This window comes from Dasypus novemcinctus, chromosome 15 (assembly GCF_030445035.2).
Source record: "Dasypus novemcinctus isolate mDasNov1 chromosome 15, mDasNov1.1.hap2, whole genome shotgun sequence".
In the NCBI taxonomy this organism is placed as follows: domain Eukaryota; kingdom Metazoa; phylum Chordata; class Mammalia; order Cingulata; family Dasypodidae; genus Dasypus; species Dasypus novemcinctus.
The window spans coordinates 99,342,732-99,365,189 of NC_080687.1; the positions used below are offsets into that span (position 1 = coordinate 99,342,732).

General features: G+C 43.3%; 1 protein-coding gene and 1 pseudogene across 9 annotated transcripts in view; both read right to left on the bottom strand.

The window, feature by feature from the left end:
- CAB39L (calcium binding protein 39 like) overlaps window positions 1–22,458 on the bottom strand; it is a 428,008-nt gene that overhangs the window by 184,398 nt on the left and 221,152 nt on the right. The window contains exon 1 of one of the 9 annotated variants that reach the window (XM_071208297.1): window positions 17,261–17,582. The exons of the other annotated variants lie outside the window; for them this stretch is intronic. The gene's annotated coding sequence lies outside the window, so the exon portion shown is untranslated. Of the gene's footprint in view, window positions 1–17,260; window positions 17,583–22,458 lie in introns of those variants that run through there. 9 annotated transcript variants of the gene reach the window in all.
- LOC131273505 (serine/threonine-protein kinase MARK2 pseudogene) lies at window positions 1,696–3,618 on the bottom strand (annotated as a pseudogene).

The window sequence follows — 22,458 nt, forward strand, 5'->3', positions numbered from 1 at the left end:
CAGGGGAAGCCAAATGAGTTCCCCAAACAGTCACATAAGATGCCTCTCAGGTGGCCGCCCCCAGCTTCACCGCCCACCGCCTGCATCGGGAGCCCCCCTGAGCCTTCTCGCTGCTCCCAGTGATGCTTCCCATGCTCCTGCCTACCTGGGGGTCTCTGCCCAAACCAGAGATGGTATCGACCCTCTTCTTGGGCAAGCTTTGAATAAACAGACTCTGCTCTCATTTGACTTCTCTTTATTTCTCCAGAATGAACTCCACTCTCCTACAAAGAGGAAGATGGAGAAGGCAGGAGAGGGGTGCAGGGCCCCAGGGGACACAGGCCAGTCTCTGCAGCAGCGTGGGTGGGGCAAGTGGCTCCCTGGCAGCGAGGCTCTGCAGGCCGCTCCTCTGGGCCCCCAGATGGTTCCCTTCACCTTCGGAAGCTGAAGCCCCTGGATCTTAGGAGCCGATGCTTGGAAGGTCTTGTGGATGAGGATCTCCTCTGCAGGTGGACCCAGTGAGACCCGCCCAGCACTGCAGACCTCCGTCCTCCATGCCCTAAGCCCTCCAGCACACGTGGCGCTCGTGCCCAGCAGCCGAAACTGTTGTTCAGGCCCAACTACAGCTGCTGCATCCACACCTGCTCATCTCCCCCACTGTCCTTTCAGGCTCCGTGTGGCGCATGAGCTTCTTCCTCCACAGTAAGTCTAGGGAGAGCAGCCTGGACTCTTCCCATGGTTTCCATTTTGGTCACTGCCTCTGCTTCTCCTCACCAGAGGTGGGAGCATCTCCATGTGCTTTTTACTCTCAGGTTCACAATGGACTTCTTATTTCACTGCCATCTCCCAGACTCATTCGCCAGGACCAGGAATCAAAGACAGCTCAAGCACAGCTGGCTGCAGCCCCTCAGGCTCTCTGGACTGGGCACCACAAATGCTCAATGGAGAGGCCAAGAACCAGGAACCCTGCAGCAAGGCATGGTGGCCTCACCACCCCACAGCAGAAGCATGGATGGAGTCCAAAAACAAAACATCTTCCCAAGCTAAGTCCAAGAGAGCTCTGTCCACAGAGGGCAGCTCCCACAGCAAGGCACCTAGGGAAATTTTCCCTGCATTGGGTCCCCAGCTTCTTGTTGTAGCAACAGCCAGGCCAGAACACACCCAAAGGGAACCTGTTCAAGGTTAAATGAAGATATAAGCAGGTCGGGTTTGCCCGGAGGTCATTGAACCTCAGCAAATACTGAGGGGAGAAACCAAGGTCAACTCAGTAGACTTACCATGGAGGATGGAGACCAGGAGCCCCATGGAGCCCACAGAGGAGATACGGGAGACAATCACCAGCAGCCACGAGTGGGACCTCAACAGCCAAAACATGCTGCTGTGGTGTGTGTCACACGGGGCTGGGGGTGTACAAAGGGCAGGATGGGGGTGTGCAGAGGCCACGGCGGGCTCGCAGTGGGGGTCCAGTGAGGAGGACCCCAGCACCTCCACGGCATGCAGAACATTACCAGTAACTAAGGAGCTTTATCCAGCTCCCAGGACATGTGGCGTCAAGGGGCAGCCCCTGGGCCTCACCACCAGCCTGGGAGAAGGACAGGGGAGGGGAGCAGGCCCAAGGCAGCTCTGGGGTTCTGCCTGGGGGTGTGGGCAGTGGTCGGCTGGGCAGCGAGGGCCTGCCCCCCTTGCCTGCTCTCCCAGAGGGTGCCTGGGAGCGCTTTACACCTGAAGCAGCTTTGTGAGTCTGGCCTCAATGTCTCTAAAGGCCCTGGAACTCCCAGACACCCTTTTGACCTGCACCCCATGGAGCCCCCGCCGTGGCAGCCTGCACACTTCCACCCTCCACTGGAGGAAGTCCTCCTGGCCCGGCGTGCCGCACACGCACAGCAGCCCGTGGGGCCCCATCAGGTCCCACTCGCAGCCAAGTGCATCGAGCACCCGGCAGATCTCCCCCATTATCTCGTGCGGCTCCAGGGAGCTCGTAACCTTCATCCTCCACTTGGGGTCCCGTGACCGCGGCAGGGCCCCCTGAGGGCCCACTTGGTTGTCCCTCCCCTGGTGCAGCTCCTTGCAGGCGCACCCTAGGCACAGGAAAGTCCAGAATCGCCTCCACATGCTCGGCTGGCTCTGCCTGTTGGCGGGAGGGGAGGCAGGCCTCCCCCTGCAGGGCAAGTTCTTCTGCTCACCCCTGACTTGGGGTGTTCCCCTGGGGATGGCTTCACCCGTGCCAACAGCGGACAGGTAAGTGCTTCCTTCAGAGCCTCCTTCCCTACCGCTTCTCACGTAGGAGGAGGCGGTGACCGCGGGGCCAAGCAGGGGACCCTCCTGATGGCGCTCCTTGGGGCAGGGCCTGGCGGCCTGGCTGGGCCTCACCCAGGCCATCCGGGGCTGCTGGTGCACCTGAGGCAGGGCCAGGGGCCCTGTGGGGGAAGCCGACATCTTGGAGGCTCCTGGCTCTGGCATGCGCTGGCTCTCCTGGCCCTTGTCCATGACGGCCTGACTGAGGATGGTCCTCTGCAGGGGAGGAGAGCTGCAGGGTGGACCAGGGCAGGGGGCAGGCTGTGGTGGGAGGGCACAGAGGTGGACTCCTCCCACTCCTGGCCTGGCAGGGGGCTGGGTCTGCGGGGCGCTGGTGGAGGTCCCCTGCTCCCATCTGCTGTGGCCCAGCAAAAGATATATGGCCATGACTTCATCATGTCTGTCATCTTGCAAGGACGCCTGTATCTCCTCCTCTTTGTAGCCCATGGCTACCATCGCTGCTATCCGGTGGGGGTCCTGGCAAGCTGGGAGGGGCTCCACATACGGCCTCAATTGTGCGTGCTCATAGCCCGTATTGACCCATGGGTCAGTCATTATGTCTGGGAGGCTTGACCTCCTACAGGGATCCACTGTCAGGCACTTTTGGAGGAGATTCCTGCAGTCCACAGACAGGTAGTATGGGATGCGGAACTCCCCGCTGAGCACCCGCTTCTGCAGGAGCTTGGAGCTCTGTGCAAAGAAAGGGAACTTCCCGCTGACCATGTTGTAGAGAATCACCCCCAGGCTCCAGACGTCCACGGCCGGCCCATTGTACGTGTGCCCCTTAAATATTTCGGGGGCAGTATAACAGGGAGTGCCGCACAGGGTTTCCAGCTGCTGGCTGTTGTCAAAGGTGTTACTTAAGCCGAAATCCGTAATTTTCACATTCCCAGCAGCATCCAAGAGGAGGTTTTCTGCTTTCAAGTCTCTGTGCGAGATACACTTCTGGTGACAGTAGTGCACAGCAGATAAGACTTGGCGAAATTTTGCTCGGGCCTCCTCTTCTGAGAGAGGGCCATGGGCCATCAGGTAGTGCAGGAGATCACCTCCACGGGCGTATTCCATGACGAGGTAGAGCTTCTCGGGGCTGTCAATGACTTCAAAGAGCCGGACGATGTTGGGATGGCGCAGGCTCTTCATTATGCTCACCTCTCTGGAGCGCATGCGGAGGCTGCTGGGGCTGTCCTTCTTGCGTATGATTTTCACGGCTACCTCATGGCGGGTGAGGACATGCCGCGCTAGAAAAGTCATGGAAAAGCCACCTTTGCCTAGTAATCTCGAGAACTGATAATTCTTCAGGTGGGTCTCCTCCTTAGCCCTGAAGGCTGGGAGAGGCCGCAGCATACTGGAGTTTATGCTGGGCTGGAGACCCGGTGACTCTACGCAGACTTTCCAATGGGAAAGCCTGAATAACTGATCTAATAAAAAAATAAATAAATAAAATGCTAAAAAAAAAAAGAAAATAAAAAATATGATAATAAAAAATAAACAGGAGTAAAATAAAAGGGAAAGATTAAAAAACAACAAACAGGCAAAAGGTAAAAGCAAAATAATTTTTTAAAAAAGTAAATAATAAAGAAAACAAAATCGGGAGAAAAGAACTAAGACAAAAAGAAAAAATAAGAAACAAAATAAACGAATCCACAAATGATAAATAAACCAGCGAAGGGCAGTCCTAGTCCACAGGTCACCACAAACAGCTTCCTGGGTAAGCGGACACTGAGCCTCAGCTGCAGGGCCTTATATAGGGGCAGCAGGCCCCGCACAATGGCTCCTTGTGAGGTCATCCAAGCAATGGGCCAGTCCAGGCTGTGGTCATCCTCAGGGCTTTCTCCTCACTTTCTGGTCTCAGAAACCCTCTACACTTGCCACAAAATTATGGAGGATCCCACAGAACTTTGGGTTTCTGTGGGTTCTAGCTCTTCCTAGTTCCTTATCAGAAATTATAACCTAGAATGCCCCAGTGCCTTCTACATTTCTAGTTTGAAAACCTTAATGATATCTGGCTTTGAAAGAGTTCAGAATATCTACATTGGAAATATCCAATTCTTTTTCTATAACTCTACACGATCTGACTCAAAGGGATCCACAACTCAAGTGATAGCGTGGTTCTCTCTGAAAATGTTGTTGCTTAAAGCATAAGAAGGTACATTATTGGCATCTATAATGCTGAGGGAAAGATTGCTTTCATCCTACTTTCATTTCTTGCTTTCAGTTTTGCCCAGGTTTTCTATTGTAGCTGTCTCCCTTCCACAAGCCAGAAAGCTCACTGGAAGACCTCCTTTTTCCTGTCTTTACGAGTAGAGAGTGAAGCTGTGCATGAAGAAAGCAAGTCTTCTACCCTTTCTTCTCCAAGTCATCACTCTGGGCTCGGTCTCCCTCTTACTCAGCATGGTGGTGGTGTATGGGAGGTGCACATGGCACTGACACCTCATGGCAGAGAATGGTAATTCCTACATGACTCTTAAAAGCTTCTCTGAAATATAATATCGCTTTGCCACTTGGCTTTGCAAGTCTTGAGTCTTTTTGATACCTCAATTCTTTCATTATTGCCTACTTCCATACTGATTTATGAAGTGAACCATTTTCTATCCAAACTGAATAGAACTATTACAGACTGGAAGAAACTGGAAAGTGAAAAGATCACTTACTTTTGGTAATGTACAGTGGTGATGGTAACACGACATTGGGAATATAATTAACACCACTGTATTATATATCTAAATGTGGATAGAAGGGGCAATTTGGGGTGGTATATACATTGATAGAATAAAAATTAAAAGTAAACAATAGGACTACACAATACAGTGAACCCTAAAGGAAACAGGACTATAATTAATAGGACAATTATATTCTTCACAATTGCTAAAAGATGGAAAAACCTAAGTAATCATAAACCAATGAATTGATAAGCAAAATCTGGTATTTTCATACAGTGGAATATTATTCAGAAGAAAAAATCAATTGCAGAAGCAAAAACAATGGGAGGAACACTGAGCATATTAGGTTGAGGAAAGGCACCAGACACAACAGGGCAAATGCTTTATGGCCTCACTAACATGATCAAAATACAATGAATAGACTTATGGAGATGGGACTATGAAATGAAGTTAGGTGGGAGATGGAATGTGGATGAAAAGGGGAAGATGATGCTGGGTATATATAGAATACTTATTCAGGTAAAATGCATATATGGGAATGCTTGAACTTGATGGCAACACATTATAATGAATGTAACAAACACTGATGATTTATGAATGAGAATGTGGCCAAAAACAGTGTCTAGGAAAATTAAGGTTAGTTAGAGGACAGCTGAAGAATACTGGGAATGTAGAACAATGATTTTGGCAGGAGATTGTGATTAGTAAGATAGAGCAATGGGCTTCTACTACATGTTAAGAATGTACTGATACAATGGAAAAATACAAATTATTTGGAACTATAATTAACACCATTGTGATGATTTTCTACCAAAAGCAAGGTTGATACTACATTAATGCTCAGGGCTAAAAAAAAAAAAGACAGGAATTTGGTTTTATGAAATATGAATAGGACTAAGCAGTTCTTCTCTTACTTTTTCATTAATATTGCATAATTATGACATTTAACTAATCTCTGTATCTTTATGAACACTACAGGAACAACTGAGTTAGAATTTGCAATTAGACCAGATAAAGATGAGATGGAAGTTTTTAGGAGGAATGTATCCATAACTTGTTGAGCTGCATTTTTCCATTATATTTTTCTGAATTTGAGATAAGGTTATAAAAAATAGTACAACGATAATAATATTTACTCATTGATGGTAACAAAGGTACCACACTAATGTAAAATGTTTAAAATGGGGGCAGGCTTCATGTTACTCAAATGTGGCCAGTCTCGAAGCCAAACTCAGCATGTAAATGCAATGCCTTCCCCCCAGCGTGGGACATGACACCCGGGGATGAGCCTCCCTGGCAACGAGGGACCACTATCAACTACCAACTGATGATGCAACTGGAAAATGACCTTATATGGAAGGTTCAATGCGGATCAGTAGAATATCCATGTCTACATAAAATACCATGACTTTAAAATGCTGTTTGACCTAAAGTAAGGGGGAAATGGAAAGGAGAAATGAGTTTATATGGCTACGAGTTTCTAAAAAAGAGTCTGGAGGCTGGCAGAAGGTTTGCCCTCATGCACAACTGAGCAGAGTCAGAGAGACAGATAAAGCAGATACAACCCCCAGATATTGGTTCCTTTGAGGGCTAAAGAGACCCATGGGAGTTATGGTCATGGCCGATGGGGTTAACTACCAGGGCAGATGGCCCCTCTTTGGAAATGGTGTTTATGTGTGATGAATCTGGACTCAGATGGGATCTCCCTTCATAAGACTTTCATGCTAATGTGCTGGAGGTGCAGTTAATGTTGGGGTTTAAGATATATTTAGGGGATTTGAATCTCTGGACTGACAATGTGATAGCCAGATCCTGAGCCTCAACAGACTCCAGCACCTACAATCTGATTTATTGGACTTACCACACTCAGCTAAGATGGAGGTGAAGAAGGACAACCACCACACCATGGAGCCTAGAGTGATTACAACTGAAAATGGGAGGATTGCATCCAGCATCCAGGTGGAATCTGAGCCTCCTCTTGACATAAAGGTGCAATGGACACAACCAATCCAGTGTCCACATAGAAGAGGTGGCATTGGATTGGGAAAAGTGGACATAATGGACAAAGGGTATGGGGAAAGGCAGGAAGAGATGAGAGGTGGAGGCGTCTTAGGGACATGGAGCTGCCCTGGATGGTGCTTCAGAGGTAATCACCGGACATTGTAAATCCTCACAGGGCCTACATGATGGAATAGAGGAGAGTATGGGCCATGATGTGAACCAATGTATATGAGGTGCAGAGGTGCCCAAAGATGTACTTACCAAATCCAATGGATGTGTCATGATGATGGGAACGAGTGTTGTTGGGGGGGGGGGGAGAGGGGGGGTGGGGGGGTGGGGTTGAATGGGACCTCACATATATATTTTTAATGTAATATTATTACAAATTCAATAAAAAATAAAAAAATTAAAAAAAAAAAATAAAATGGGGGCAGGAAATGGGAACACTTTATGCATCTTTCTGGAAATCTACAACCTCTGTAATAAAAAAAATCTTGAAGGCAAAGATAAATACCTCTTAATACACGGGGCAATGAAGTGGTACTAAGAATTGTAAAAAGGACAGAATTTGCAGAACTCAAGTAAATGCTGCATTTTTTAAGGTGGGGATAAGGTGAAGGATGACATATGAGTTTCCAATCCCAGGTGAGAGTCAAGATCAGTTCCAAAAGGGCCTCTGGATTCACAGAAAGATAAGAAATTACATTTTAGACACATTACATCAGACCCAAAGAGGGGACATTCATGTAAAAGCTACCAAAGAAAAAAGGTGGATGCTGGATTCAAACAAATTGATGAAAAACCAATGCTTAAGTTACAGATTTGCGGGTAATTGTATAAAAAGCACAAGTAAATGTGGGTAAATAAGGGATCTGCAAAGGGAAAAAGACTGGAGAGGGTAAAAAGCAAAAGTAAAAAGCCTTGACCACTAATATTAAACTGAGAATATGGAGGAAGTGTAAAGGAGGGAGAAATAAGGGTCCAAGAGGATCTGAACAATGGGGCTGCAGAAATCAAGAAAAAGCAACAATTCAGGAAGAATCTATGTCATAGGAAGGGGCTTTTTATGGCTTTGAAAGTCTGTGACTTTCTAATCACTTATAGAAACAATGTGATAGAGTAAGAAGAAACACTGGATTTTGAATCACTGTTTTGACTCTTCTTAGTTCATTAGAACTACAGAATATTTTCACCAAAAAGAATTATGTAGGTATAGATAGATAAATGGATAATGAAAACTTACAAGTGCATGTAGAAAGATTTACTGGATCATATCAAGGATCAATATTGTAGACAAGGGATACTTATTTCTTCTACCCCAATAGAAAAATTCCAAGTCCTCTAAATTCATTCTCAGCATCCAAAAAACAAAACAAAACAAAACAAAACACCATCCGCAAAAAGCACATTACATAGAATAAGAGAAGTGTAGTCCTTCAACCATACCAAAAGAAGGGTGTCATAATAAAATATATCACTAATTCAGAATTAAAAGCATTTTTTTGAAAGTATAAAACTAAAATTAGCACTATACTTTTAAATACATGTCCCAGAGACTTAAATCTTTGGTCTGTTCACATGCTGGCTGAGCCCTGAATGTCAGCAGAGTTGCAACACCTACTCACCGGTTCACTGGACTCACCCAGGACAACTAATGAGGAGATGATGGTGGACAACACCCATCCCAAGGAACAGAGAGTGTGTGCAGCTGCAAGCAAGATGGTTCCATCCATCTGCCCCATGGGAACTAAGCCCCTCTCAATTAGAAACAAGAGTGGGCATCACCATCCCCAAATCCTCAAGATTGGGGAGTGAACAATGGACTAAAGTCGACTTAGTAGTAGACAATTAAAGACTTATTGCTATTTTATTCTAGCAATGGAAATTACTTTGACCATTGTAAAGGCAGTGGCCACCAGAGGTCCTGAGGGGGAGGAAAAGAGAAGAATAGGTTCAACATGGGTGCATTTTCAGGACACTGGAATTGTCCTGCATAACACTGCAATGACAGATACAGCCTTCTTCACATTTTGTCATAACCTATAAAGTTGTGTTGAGCAGAATGTAAACTATAGTTCATGCTCAGTATCTATGCTTCAATATGTGTTCAACAATTGGAACCAATGTACCACACTAATCAAAGATTTTCTTAATGGAGAAAAGTGGGGGAGAGTTTCAGACTCTTGCTGCAGCTGACGATGGCTCAAAATGGTGAGATGTACAATGATATCACCTCCAGACTGGCACGGTGTCATGGTGCTGAAGGGCACCATGCACCAGGCTGGTGGAATACTGGAGCCTGCCTTCCTAGCTCTTCTCTAGGGTCAATGGTGCTGCAACATGCTGGCTGGATGAAGGGCATACCAAGTGGAGCAATGATTACCAGAGACATGTAAGTAGAACTTAAACACAATTGGCACTATGGCCTCCTCCCATGGAGAGAGAACATGGATGGTATTGCAAACCTGGAGCTTAGATCTATTAATTGCCACTCAAAAAGAAACGTATGCAGTAGTTGCTGCATTAATTAGTATTAAGCACAGAACCTATATGCCTAGCGATTATAATGAGACATTTCTGTTCTAGATCATCTGCAGAGGGATACTGAACATGTTAAAAGGTCCTGGTAAACTTCATTTTCTAAGTAGTTAATGAAAGGCATGCTTAACCCAGGTCTCTTCCTAGCCCTTATTCCAAAACCTGTCCCACTCAATCCTGGGGCTGACTGGCAAACCCACATGCCATCCTACCAGGGTTAAGCATTTTCCCACCAGGAAGGAAATGGCAAACAGGTGGCTGCCACGGCAGGGGCTCCATGAGGTGCAGGTCAAAAGGCTATCTGGGAGCTCCTTTAGAGACACTGCACCCACACTAACAAAACTGCTTCAGCTTTAAGGCAATTTCATGTTCCATCTATTCTTCCCTACTCCTCCTCTCATGACCTTTGGTAACTACTATTTTATATCAATTTTACAAGTTCTTCAGTTACACATGCTAATAACTACAATAGCAATAATTCTACAGTGGTCCATGGTTGCCCTCCCCATTTTGTTTATCCCTCAGTCTTGAGGTATTGGGGATGACATCCACTCTGCTTAAGAATGAGAGGGGGTTTAGATCTTATTCAGCAGATAGAAGGAATTGTCTTGCTTGAAGTTGTATATACTGTCATTGGGGTTTTTTTGGATGGGGGTCATCCACCCAAAATTTGGATAACAAATTTGATAACTGTCATCTAGGCAGAAGTTCCACCACCCAAGGTAAAAATTTTTAAAGTTTCTTAGTGACAGGACAAAACAACACCAATACCTGGTTTTTTCCATTTCTAATCCTGGAAAGAATTCCTGAACTCTCAGCAGCCCGTCCCTCCTGAGAAGGCTGCACACTGACAGGTGCTCACTCTGTTCTCCAGCCCTGGCTGTGTACTCTGCTGCCTGTTTTGCAGCAGACTGTCTGGTGACACTTGCCTCCTCCTGTGCACATGCAGAAGTCAGGGAAGGAGGGAAGCTCCCCATCCTGCCTGCCTGTATAACCCAATTTCTCCTATTAGAACTGGAGTGTCTTCACCGATACTGCAAGAGATGGACTGTAGATTCCATGTGACGTCACTACATCCCACACCATTTAAGAGCTAACCTGATTCCTCCTTTCCCAATGTCCTTTCGATGTATGGAGAGAAAGCACTAGAGCTTTATCTTCCTATCTCCTATTGCCTCACTCAGCTCATTACATTTCACACACTTACATAATTATATATAATATTTTACAAGCAACAGCAAAATGTCTGGCTGTCCTATACGTTGAAAGTTGCTCACAGTCATGCAATAAATTTAGGACCAGGCTCTAAATACTATCCCAGCATTCTAAACTTACAATCATGTCTTCCTTTTCATTCAGGTTCCTCTCCAGTGCTTCTCAAGACATGTGAGAGGCTTGCTTTTGAATGAGGTAAGTGCTTGCAGAGCTCAGATGAAAATATACCAAAATGAATGCTCTTGAACTATCAGAAATGCAAAGAATCACAAATAGAAATTGAAGTATTCAACCCATATTGTATGAAGAGTTACAAATAAACAAACAACTGATGTGTATATCATTCACTGGAAGGAATTTATATATTTTTAAATATTTTATGACCTATGTATGTGGATTTGGGTACCTTGACACAAGATGTCTAACATAAGTAAAAATTAAAGTATAAAGAAACAAATGCACATCACTCCTATAATGATACCAAATGAACCAGGCACATCTGAGACATATACATAAAGATTAACATAGAAAAATCCAATATTAATGGGGTAAAAAAAAAAGATATATCAGACCTTTAAGAGATCATTTTTCCCAATTAAGTATTTAAAACATTTACTAGGAAATAAGTTATTCTTAGTAAATTGTTGTGTCAGTGTGATATAAAAATAGGTATTTATAGTAGCAGTGAGTATTATATACTAAAAGGTACTTGGTGTCCAAGGAAATTTCCTTATTAAAACTTACTAAAGGCAAAGGATTTATCTCTTTTGTTTCTATGAAACTCTGGTCCATGTTCCAAGACTACAGGCTAGATTTGTACAAAGTCACTTCAAAATGATACCAAGCAGTAGTTTAAATTGCTCAGGCATTTTCTTTGGTCCCGTTCCTGACTTACACCTTCCTCCAAAGCCAGAGATATATTTATATGTGAGTAAAAGCTTATACCATGGGAAACCATCATTCAAATAGCTTATAGATACTTGTAAGTTCCAACTGTGACCAAAAGTAATCGGACTATTTGTAATATGCAAAATAAATTCCATAAAGGATAAATCCACTTAAAATTATTCACAATTTTTAAAAGTGTAGAAGTCAGATCACGTGTTATTAGATCTACCATTCTATGTTATCTCGGTAAAAATAGTTATGGTAGGACCATGAAGACTTAAATCTAAGAAGAATCACAGAACTATGAACTAAAGTCACTGTGGCAGATAAGATCAAAGAACATTTCAAAAGTTTCACCCTTAGATATGAAAACTAAACACAGAAATGACAAAAATAATTCTTTCAGAAATAAAATTTAACATAAATTAGTATATTACAGCTTTAAAATATTTTGCTTAAATAATAAAAAAGTATGACTGGGATAGCATTGATTAGAATGTTTCTTCAATATTGTCTTCCCTACAGAGTTTTCATGGAAAACTGATGTAGGGAACTTTCCTCAAGTTCAACATTTCATGAGATTAATGCACTACATAATAAAAATGTGGGAAAAATGGCTCTGGGAGTTTTGGGACACGTATTTTCTCTTAAAATGTTTCTCTGTTTCTGAAAATAGTGGAGTAAAATGTATTCCTTCAACATAATTCTGACCAGTTTTGAGACATAATCCTTCACTTAACATCCAATTTTCTGAGAGTACACATACCATATTTTAGATTGAAAATACCTGTGAGTCTACGTTAGAATTCAATATTCTGACATCTTTTTGATAGTCATGGTTACTCCATTAGTCAGGGTTCTCTAGGGAGACAGAATCAATAGGAGATATCTGCCAATAGTAAGAGATTTTATAAGAGTCTCTCACATGACCATGGGGATGCACAAGTCCAGGTTCCACAGGCAGGCTGCAAAGCAAGGGCTCTGATGAAAGCCCACTGACGGTCCTTGATGAGTGTCTGGGAGGCAGTGGTTGTCCAAACAGGAGCTGGGAAATTGTTCTGGAATGCTGGAGTCACTTTCCCTTTTAAGGCATTCAGCTGACTGGATAAAGCAGTACTCATTGCTGATGACAATCTCCTTGACTGATGGAGATGCAATCGGCCATCTATGCAGTAAACTCACTGGTGACTAAAGTCCATAAATGTCCTTGTATTACAACTAGCTCAGTGTTTGCTTGGCCAAACAACTGCGCACAATTACCTGGCCGAGTTGACACATTAGCCTAACCTTCACAGTTACTCTACTCATTTTGAATTGTGCACCTTTACAACCAGAAGTTTCTTTCTAATGATTCTCACCATATCTATGGTCCCTCATACATGGGAGACACTTATATATTTTAATGTAATATTTATTGTGACCTATGTATCTTTAAAAAAACTCAAATAAAAATTTAAAAATTTAAAACAATAAGAGGTTCTGTAGGCGGCGGACTTGCCCAGTGGTTAGGGCATCCGCCTACCACATGGGAGGTCTGCAGTTCAAAACCCAGGCCTCCTTGACCCATGTGGAGCTGGCCCATACATAGTGCTGATGCACGCAAGGTGAGCCCTGCCATGCAGGGATGCCCTCCGAGTAAGGGAGCCCCACGTGCAAGGAGTGCACCCCATAAGGAGAGCCGCCCAGCATGAAAGAAACTGCAGCCTGCCCAGGAATGGTGCTACACACACAGAGAGCTGACACAAGATGATGCAATAAAAAGAAACACAGATTCACGTGCCACTGACAACAGAGTGGACAAAGAAGATGACACAGCAAATAGACACAGATCACAGATAACTGGGGTGGGGAGAAGGGGAGAGAAATAAATAAATTAATTTAAAAAATAAGACATTCTGATTATGCCACACCCCACCACACCCCACTCATCCCACATCAACAGCCTCTTTCATCAGGGACACACTCACTGCATTGGGGAATACATCTTGGAGCACTGCTATACCGCCTGGATTATAGTTGACATTGAAGATTACACTCTCCCCCAGTCCATTTAGTGGGATATGGCAGGATATATAATGTCCTGCATCTGTCCCTGCAATATCATTCAGGACAACTCCAAGTCCTGAAAATGCCCCCATATCATACTGCTTCCTTCCTCTCCCTGTGCTCAGCAACTCCCCTGTACACTGTCTCCACATCAATGATACAGTTCCTTCCATTGCTAGAGTCACAACAGTTCTAGAGTAGAATACCTGTAAGTCCACTCTAATCCATATTTTATTCCACCATCCTGTGCACCCTGGGATAGCGATGTCCACTCCACCTCTAAATCGAGAGGGGGCTTAGATCCCACATAGCTGATGGATACAATTCTCCTACTTGCAGTTGTAGACTCTCTCGGTTCCCTGGTGTGGTGGTTCACCATCCTCACCTCCCTGTTAGCTGACCTGAGTAAGTCCAACGAAACAGAGATTAAGGTGCCACAACGCCGCTGAGGCTCAGGGCCCAACTGGCACATGGACTGCCCAGACATTCAAGTCTACTGAGTATATACCAACTCCAGGTTCAGCACAAGTGACAGATGAGGCATGTGTAGAGAGGTCACATGTGAGTCCAACTCCATCATGCTCAGGGGCACAAATTCCAAAGTAGGGTCCACTGGCAAGGCATTGAACACCAGAGCCATCTGCCATGACCGTAGAACATGTGTGCCTTTGTAGCCCTCAGGAGCACCACTACCAGGGGTTGTTATCCACTTTAGCAGTCTCTGGGATCCTGCTGAGGTGTGCATGAGCGCAACCCCTCTCATGACCTCCCGGCTCATTTGGAAGTCTCTTAGCCATATAAACTCATTTGTCTTTACCATTTCCCCCTTTTATTCAAGGTGTTTTTCTAGTTGCATCACTAGCTGCTGCTTGGGAGTAATTCCTTGGTGCAAGGAAGGCTCAACCCCGGGAGTCATGTCCCATGCTGGGGGCATGCTGAGATTGGCTTAGACAGAGGCCACATTTGAGCAACAAGGAGGAGTAACTCTTATGCACCCTGCAGCTCTAGGCCTAGTTGGAATTTCAAGCACAGAGGCTCATAAACATAGTCATCAGTACCAAGGGCCCATCATCAGATCATCTTTCTCCATTGGTCTTTGCCTGCACACTAGGGGGACTGTTGCTGTTCTGCTGGGGAATGTGACAGAGCTCCCCAAGCTGGCAACTCAGCACTCCCTCAGTTGTAGTTTGTAACTCTACCTACTATGACGATATCCAACGAATACCCAAACATTTTTATATAGCCTATATACATACCCAGGAGAACTCCCTCCCAACCATGTGCCCCCCATCAATGACACCCCACACCAGTGTTCCTCCCCTGCCATAGTTGAACCCCACTGTGATTCAAAATTTCTTCAAAAATGAAGCATAATATATTGCCAAATTTGATCAGTACGAAAATGAAATAGTAATAGGTTTCAAGATTAGAAACAAAATTCATATTAATTTAGAAAATCTGAAATACAGTAAAAAACAGGGGTACTAAAAATTGAAAAATATCATAAAACTTTGGTTTTGATATTTTGCCTTTCATCACTGTAATAGCTGTTGCCCTGTATGTACAGTGGCAAGGCAATCTCTTCCATTCTTTCCTTGGTGCCTACACCCTTTTTATTTTTTATTTTTTATTTTTAATTTTGTCTTCAAAAAAATTTAGATTACAGTAAGGTCACATATACAATAGATGGGACTCCCATATAGTCAACATCAAACCCTTTTCCTCCTTCCCCAGCAAAATCTTTTCATATCCTCTTAGGTATGGGTCTTCATACTCCTTTTCTCCACTGCACCTGTCCTTCTCTAGTTTCTTTCTCAATCTGATTATTATTGCCCCTTATTTAACTCTTATTTTGGAAGGGAACAACTGCCATCTTGTCTAGTTACTACCTTTAAATGTGTATATATTTTCAGAATCAATTATCTTTAAAGGCATGTTCAATTACATATCCTTCAAATACATTTTATTTCTGAACTTAAGCTTATATTTATGAGTATTTTACTCCTACAATTAAATTTTAATTTCTCATTGTATTTTAATGCTGCCTTTTCAATGACTCTTATCATTCATATGAGGCATTTGAATTTCAGTTTCCTTTTTTTTAGTCTTTTAATTTGGTTTTCATGGTGGCAGTTTTTAGATTTTTTAAAAAACGTTATTTCTAGTGCTATAGATTCCCAATCCTATAGGTTCAGAGTCATTTTAATAGGACCTACAATTTTATCAACAATTGGTTTTCCTATTAGCAGGCACACAAAAGATCTGCCAAAGTAACTTATGTATAGCACATGGTCCAAAAACTCATCAGTAAGTTTTGCGCATACTGTATTTAAACACTTTATTTTAGAAATAACCTCTAGCAAGAAAGAATAGGTGTAATTTTGTTTACTGGTACTTCAAGTTTTTCCATCTACACATAAAAATCCTGCCCACCACAAGACACCTTGATTCTCTTACTTTGAGCATCTTGAAAACATGTACATTACTCGGAATTGTGTGGATTCAAACCATGAAAATGTTGGTCTCCTACTAATGGGGTAACATTCTGGGATTTCAGAATTGCACATCCAGGCTTCCTGTACCCTGGGGACATTCTGCTGCTATGTGGACTGTCATTTGTGGAAGTCACTAAACCCTATACACAGTTGCATCTGCAGCATCTTTTGTGGAATCTCTCTTCTTCTTTCTTTCTTTCTTTCTTTCTTTCTTTCTTTCTTTCTTTCTTTCTTTCTTTCTTTCTTTCTTTCTTTCTTTCTTTCTTTCTTTCTTTCTTTCTTTCTTTCTTTCTTTCTTTCTTTCTTTCTTTCTTTCTTTCTTTCTTTCTTTCTTTCTTTCTTTCTTTCTTTCTTTCTTTCTTTCTTTCTTTCTTTCTTTCTTTCTTTCTTTCTTTCTTTCTTTCTTTCTTTCTTTCTTTCTTTCTTTCTTTCTTTCTTTCTTTCTTTCTTTCTTTCTTTTGTCAGGCCAGGAAAAAAGATTTTATTTAGAAATGGGAGAAAGAAGAGAACTTGCTGAGAAATGGAGAGGATGGAAATAAGCACCATTACTGGTGTCGGCTCCTCTAGGCAGAGAAAGTGAGTTCTGGCTTGTGTGGTCATCTTCTAATGGGAAGGGCCCAAGCTGCTATTGGTTATCCCACCAATAATGGGAGCCAAAGTTGAGTACTCTTTGGAATATGCAGTGCCTCCCCTCAGCCCAAGGAAAGAGTCCCAACTGGAACCTGAAAGTCAAGGTCAAGGCCTTGTCTGTTGGCCATGTTGTGGCTCATCTCATTTCCCTGGACTCAACTGTCTCAACTCACCCTCAGATAGTTCATGCCATTCTTCTCAAAGGGGTGCTGAGGGGCCAAGGTCATTCTTCTGTAGTTGCTTCCTGCTGGTTAGGGCAGTAGTCCCTGCCTGACAGGGCATGAACCTCTCTTGCTATTCTATTGTGTTTGAGGAAAAATGGGTCTGCATCCTGGTTGGAACTGGATGAAATCCCCACATGATTAATAAGGCATTGATCCATAAGAAATAAACTTAATTGAATTTTGAAAATCCATGGTCCCAATAAAGAGATAAAGAAGATGGTGGCAAAAAGAACCAAAAAGGGGTGCAGTCATGACATACTAGACCACAAGAGTGAGAAAGGACAGGTACCTTCAGAGGCTGCTTCCTCCCAAACTTGATGGAAACAGCATTCTTCCTTGAATTCTTGTATGCTGCTGGTTAACTCCAGGCAGAGACTGTAGGAGACCTGCTAGGTTTCAGTATGAACTTCAATCCCAGTTCCTACAGCAGTGGTTATGCTTAGGACAGCTAGGAGAGGTGTGAAGAGGGACTGCCCTAGACAGAAACTCACAGAGACAGTATAGGCAGCAAGACAAGCACATGGCAAAGAAAATAAAGATGGTACTTAAGAGAGCCATTCCTTTCTCTTACAGCTACATTCCTTACCTACTTATAAAATGAATTAAGTTTACCAAGATTTTTAACATGCTCAAAAACCTTCTGCATATGATCTAGAATTGAAGAGATATTATCATATTCATCAGTATGTAGGTAAGTACTTCATACTAATCAATGCATGAATCAATGCACAAACTCCTCTTTGAGCTGCAGTTAATAGATCTAAGCTCCAGGTTTGCAATACCATATATGTTATCTCCCCGTGGGAGCAGGCCATAATGCCAATTGTGTTTAAGTTCTACTCACAGTACTCTGATCATTGTTGCTTCACATGGTGAGTCCTTCACACAGCCAGCATGCTGCAGCATAGTTGATCTTAGAGAGAGACTAGGAAGGGAAGGCTCCAGTGTTTCACGTGCCTGGGGCACAGTGCCCTTTGACACTATGAAGGCACTATGGAGCCACTATGGAGGCAATGTCCATTGTATATCTCGCCATTAGCAATCCATCGATGGCTGCTGCAGGAGTCTGAAGCTGAAATGTACTCTTCATCCTCTTCAGAAGCATAAGTAGAGACCTGGTAGATACCTTTATTTTGTAGAGGTCAGTGACCAACTTGGCCAACAACTCAAATGGACAGGCAACATGCAGGGTATTTCAGCCAGGTTTGGATGCTCAAGAGATTTTAAAAGAGATAGACTTCCATATTGTTGATCTTTACATACTTTCTAAATACCTCCAATATATTCTATAACATATTAAATGATATTACTTTTGCCAAGTTATGTAAATGAACAGGTATTTTACTTTAGCAGTATAGGAGAAACTACTTTCTCCAGTATTTTATGAAAACTAAGGGTTCCCAAAGCAATCAAGAGTATCTTTCCATACCACCACTTTAACATGCAGATTGAGGTGGCCTCTGATAGGTTTCCCTGCTATGAAGTTACTCTTTATTATTAATATCAATGTACAGTTCTAATTAATAATGGTTTCCTGGAATTAGTCACTTAAATGCTTCAGTTTAGAAGATGCTTTTCCAAACTCCATATAATTTACCACAACCACATGGACTGGATACTTCACATCAAAATAAGCTTATTAAATTACAATTAGGGAGGCATATGTAGCTGAAGTGACCAGGTTCCCATCTACCATATAGGAGGCCCCAGCTTCAATTCCCAGGGCCTCCTGGTAAAGGCAAACTGGCCTGAGCACTGTAGAGCTGAAAGTCCATTGACATGGAGAGCTGACAGCCCATGCTGCACACAGCTGGTGCAGCAAGGTGACACGACAAAGTGAGACACTGAGAGATGCAGCAGACTGGAGAGATGAGGCGGCTTGTGAAAGTGAATGCCTCTCTCCCACATTGGAGGTTCTGGGATCGGTTCCCAGAGCCTCTTAAAGAAAAGACATGGGAAGCATATGCGAGTGCAAAAACAAAAAGGTGGGGGGAATAAATCTTTTTTAAAAAATGACAATTAGCAGCCAATGAAGCTTACTTTATTCATTAAAGAGAGGGCAGGTCTACATTTCCTCTGTTTAACTTAATTCCATTAAACATGAATTTAGAATTTCATTGTCTTAAAGACTTAATGTAATATTTATTTAATTGGCATTCTATAAATGTAGGGAGATTACATCTAAGTTAAATAAAATTGAAATCATTATAGTTTATTCCAGGAATGTTCTTTTTCCTTCCTTTACATAAGGTTTAAAACTTCTCTTTAATACAATTCTAAAACTGTGAATAATCTTAAAAGCATACTGAATGCTAGGTTCTGGAATATATTACAATTGTTTAATTTGTTTCAATCATAATTTAGAAAAGATCTTCCACAGCTTTCAAGGACTTTTCATTTGCTTTCTGAAATTCATTAATAGGATTATTAACCACCCTTATTTAAGGCTATTGAAAGGTTTAAATTGGGGAAGCACAGGACAAACTGATTTTTAATTCCACAGCCTAGATGACTGTTTTAATCTGCCACACCTAGCCCCTCACTCAGAGCTCTGGCAAAGAGAAGGCCCAAGGCGCTGGGAAGGTTAAGGGGCTCAGGAAAACCTTTCCCTTTCCCAATTCCCAAATGCCCCACTCCCTTCCCTTCCCACACTTGCCCATATAACAACACCCCTCATTAGCGTGGTACATTCATTACAATTGATGACCACATATTGGAGCACTGCCACTAAGTGGGGATCATAGTTTACATTATAAATTCTCTCCCATACAATTTTATAAGTTATGACAAGACATATAAAGGCCTGAACCTGACAATGCAACATCATTAAGCCTAATTCCAGTGTCCTGAAAAGGTCCCTTATTACACCTATTTTTCCCTCTCCCTCCCCTCAGAACCCTGGTGGCCACTGTTTCCTCATCAATGATAAAAGTTCTTCCATTACTAGAATCACAATAAGTCTGTAACAGAATAACAGTAAGTCTACTGTAGTCCATCATTCATTCCCCGATTGTGAGGATTCTGGAATGGTGATGTCCAGTCTGTCTCTAACTGAGAGGAGGCTTAGAGCCCAAGGGACAGGTGGAGGGACTATCTTCTTGTAGCTGCAGACTCTGTCTGTTCTTTGGAATGGCTGTTGTCCATTCTCATCTCCTTGTCAGATGTCCTTGATGAGTCCAATGAACAGGAGAGTAGGTGTTGCAAATCTCTTGGGTTTCGGAGCCTAACTGGCACACAGAAAGCCCAAAACTATAAGTCTCTTGGACATAAACCTATCAATTCTATTACTAACTATAGGTTCAAATGCAATTGGCAGGACAGCCATGTGTTTGGAAACTGCAACTGAGTCCAACTTGGTCACACTGGGGAGCATAAATTCCAAAGTAGGATCCAATGGTGGGGTGCCAAACTCCTCAGACATCAACCTAGCCTATAGTGTCTGGCTGTCTCCAGAGCTCTCAGGAACCCAGCTATTTGAGGCACTTATTTACTGTAGCAATCGGATCCTACTAGGACTTGCAGAAGTGTAACCTCTAGAATGATCTGCCCACTCACTTTGAAGTCTCTTAAACCATATAAACTCATTTGTCTTTACTGTTTCCCCCTTTTGGTCAATGTCTTTTTCCAGTTTCTTTGCTACTTGGTGCTTGGCAGTAATCCCTCGGTGTAAGGGAGCCTCATCCCTGGGCATTATGTCCCATGCCAGGGGGAAGATAGTGCATTTATATGTTGAGTTTGGCTTAGAGAGAGGCCACACTTGAGCAACGGGGAGGCTCTCCAGAGGTAACTCTCATGCAGCCTATAACACTAAGCTCGGTTTCAATTTCAAAAGTAAAGGTTCATAAGTACAGTCATCACTGTCAAGGGCCCATCAATGGCCCATGCTCTTTTACTAGTCACTGCCCCTATACTCAGGGGATTCTTGCCGTCCCATTAGGGAATGCGGCAGAACTGGACATTTAAGGTTCTCTTGGTTATTGTGTGATTCTTCACCCACTGTGACAATGCCCATGAACATCTGACCACACGCCTCACATGCATGCCCCAGGTGAACCTCTTCCCATGAATCCCCCATCATTGACACCCCACACTAATGACCCTCCCCTTCTACAGCTGGAGCCTTTCTTAGATCCAACATTTCCTCAAAAAATGAAGCCAATGAAATAACCAAACACAATTAATAAGAAAATGAAATGATAGTTTAAAAAATAACAAAAATTTTTAAAAATTGAAAAAAAAATTTAAAAATTTTTCATTATGCCTTCCATCACTATAACATCTGTTGTCTTGTATGTACAGTGACATTTTCTTCCATTTATTCCCCTAGTGTCTTATTTTCTTCATTGTATCTTCAGAGAATCTTTAGGTTATAGAAAAGCCATGTGGAGAATATAGGGTATTCCCATATACTCAATATCCTCCCCCTTTTCCTGTTTCCCCTATCAATAATATTTTACATGTGGATGGTACATTTGTTACAGTTGATGTACAAATATTGAAGCATTGCTACTAACCCTGGTCAATGATTTACATTATGGTTTATAATTTGGACCCTACACTTTTATAAATTTTGATGACATTTAACAAGACCTGTAGCCATCTCTGTAAGACCATGTGGAACAATTCCATCACCCCAAAAATGCCCCAAGTTCCACCTATTTTATTTCTCTCTCACCTCCCCTTGGGACCTGGGCAAGCATCATGCTTCACTCCTTCAAGAACGAGATTCATAGTTGCTTACAACAACACTGAGGGCTCCATATACTGGCCTGTCCTCCCATTTAAGCACTGCCTACAATCTCAAGAGACTCCTGCCACTCTATTTGAGAACACAGCAGGACTCCCCAGGAGGCCACCCCTTCCCTCTCATTATGTGGGTCTCCACCCTCTGATAACACATACTACGATGGGATGAACACTCACGCACTCCCTAGAAGCCTGCCTCAGGTGGGCCCTGTCCTGCATGCTCCCCACCTCCAACACCCTAAACCAATAACTCTCCCTTCCATATTTGCCAAAATAACATTCTCAATGTTGTCATTTCAACCACATACCCACAAATGCCAATGTGTTCACCTGCTCCCTCCCCCAACCCTCTCCCCAGTTCCATGTACAGTCCAACCCACCCTCCCCTCTCCAACCCCTCACAAACCAGCACCACCCAACCCAACAGCATCACTGCACTGCTGTCACACCCATTCACTACACAACTAATCCCCAGAGTTCATCTGTTCCCTCCTCCAATCCTTGCCCCAGTTCCATGGACAGTGCAACACACCCCCACCCCACCCCCTCACAGACCAGCACCACCCATCCCAATAGCCTCACTGTACCACCGTCATGCCCATTCACTGCACAGCTACACCCTTCCACCTTATCATCAGTTTTCCCCATAAGGGCACTGGCTCACATCCCTCTACACCATTGCTGACAGACACTTAAATTTAAGCAAGGATTAAAATAAAGTGGTCATTTACTGGCAAAGCA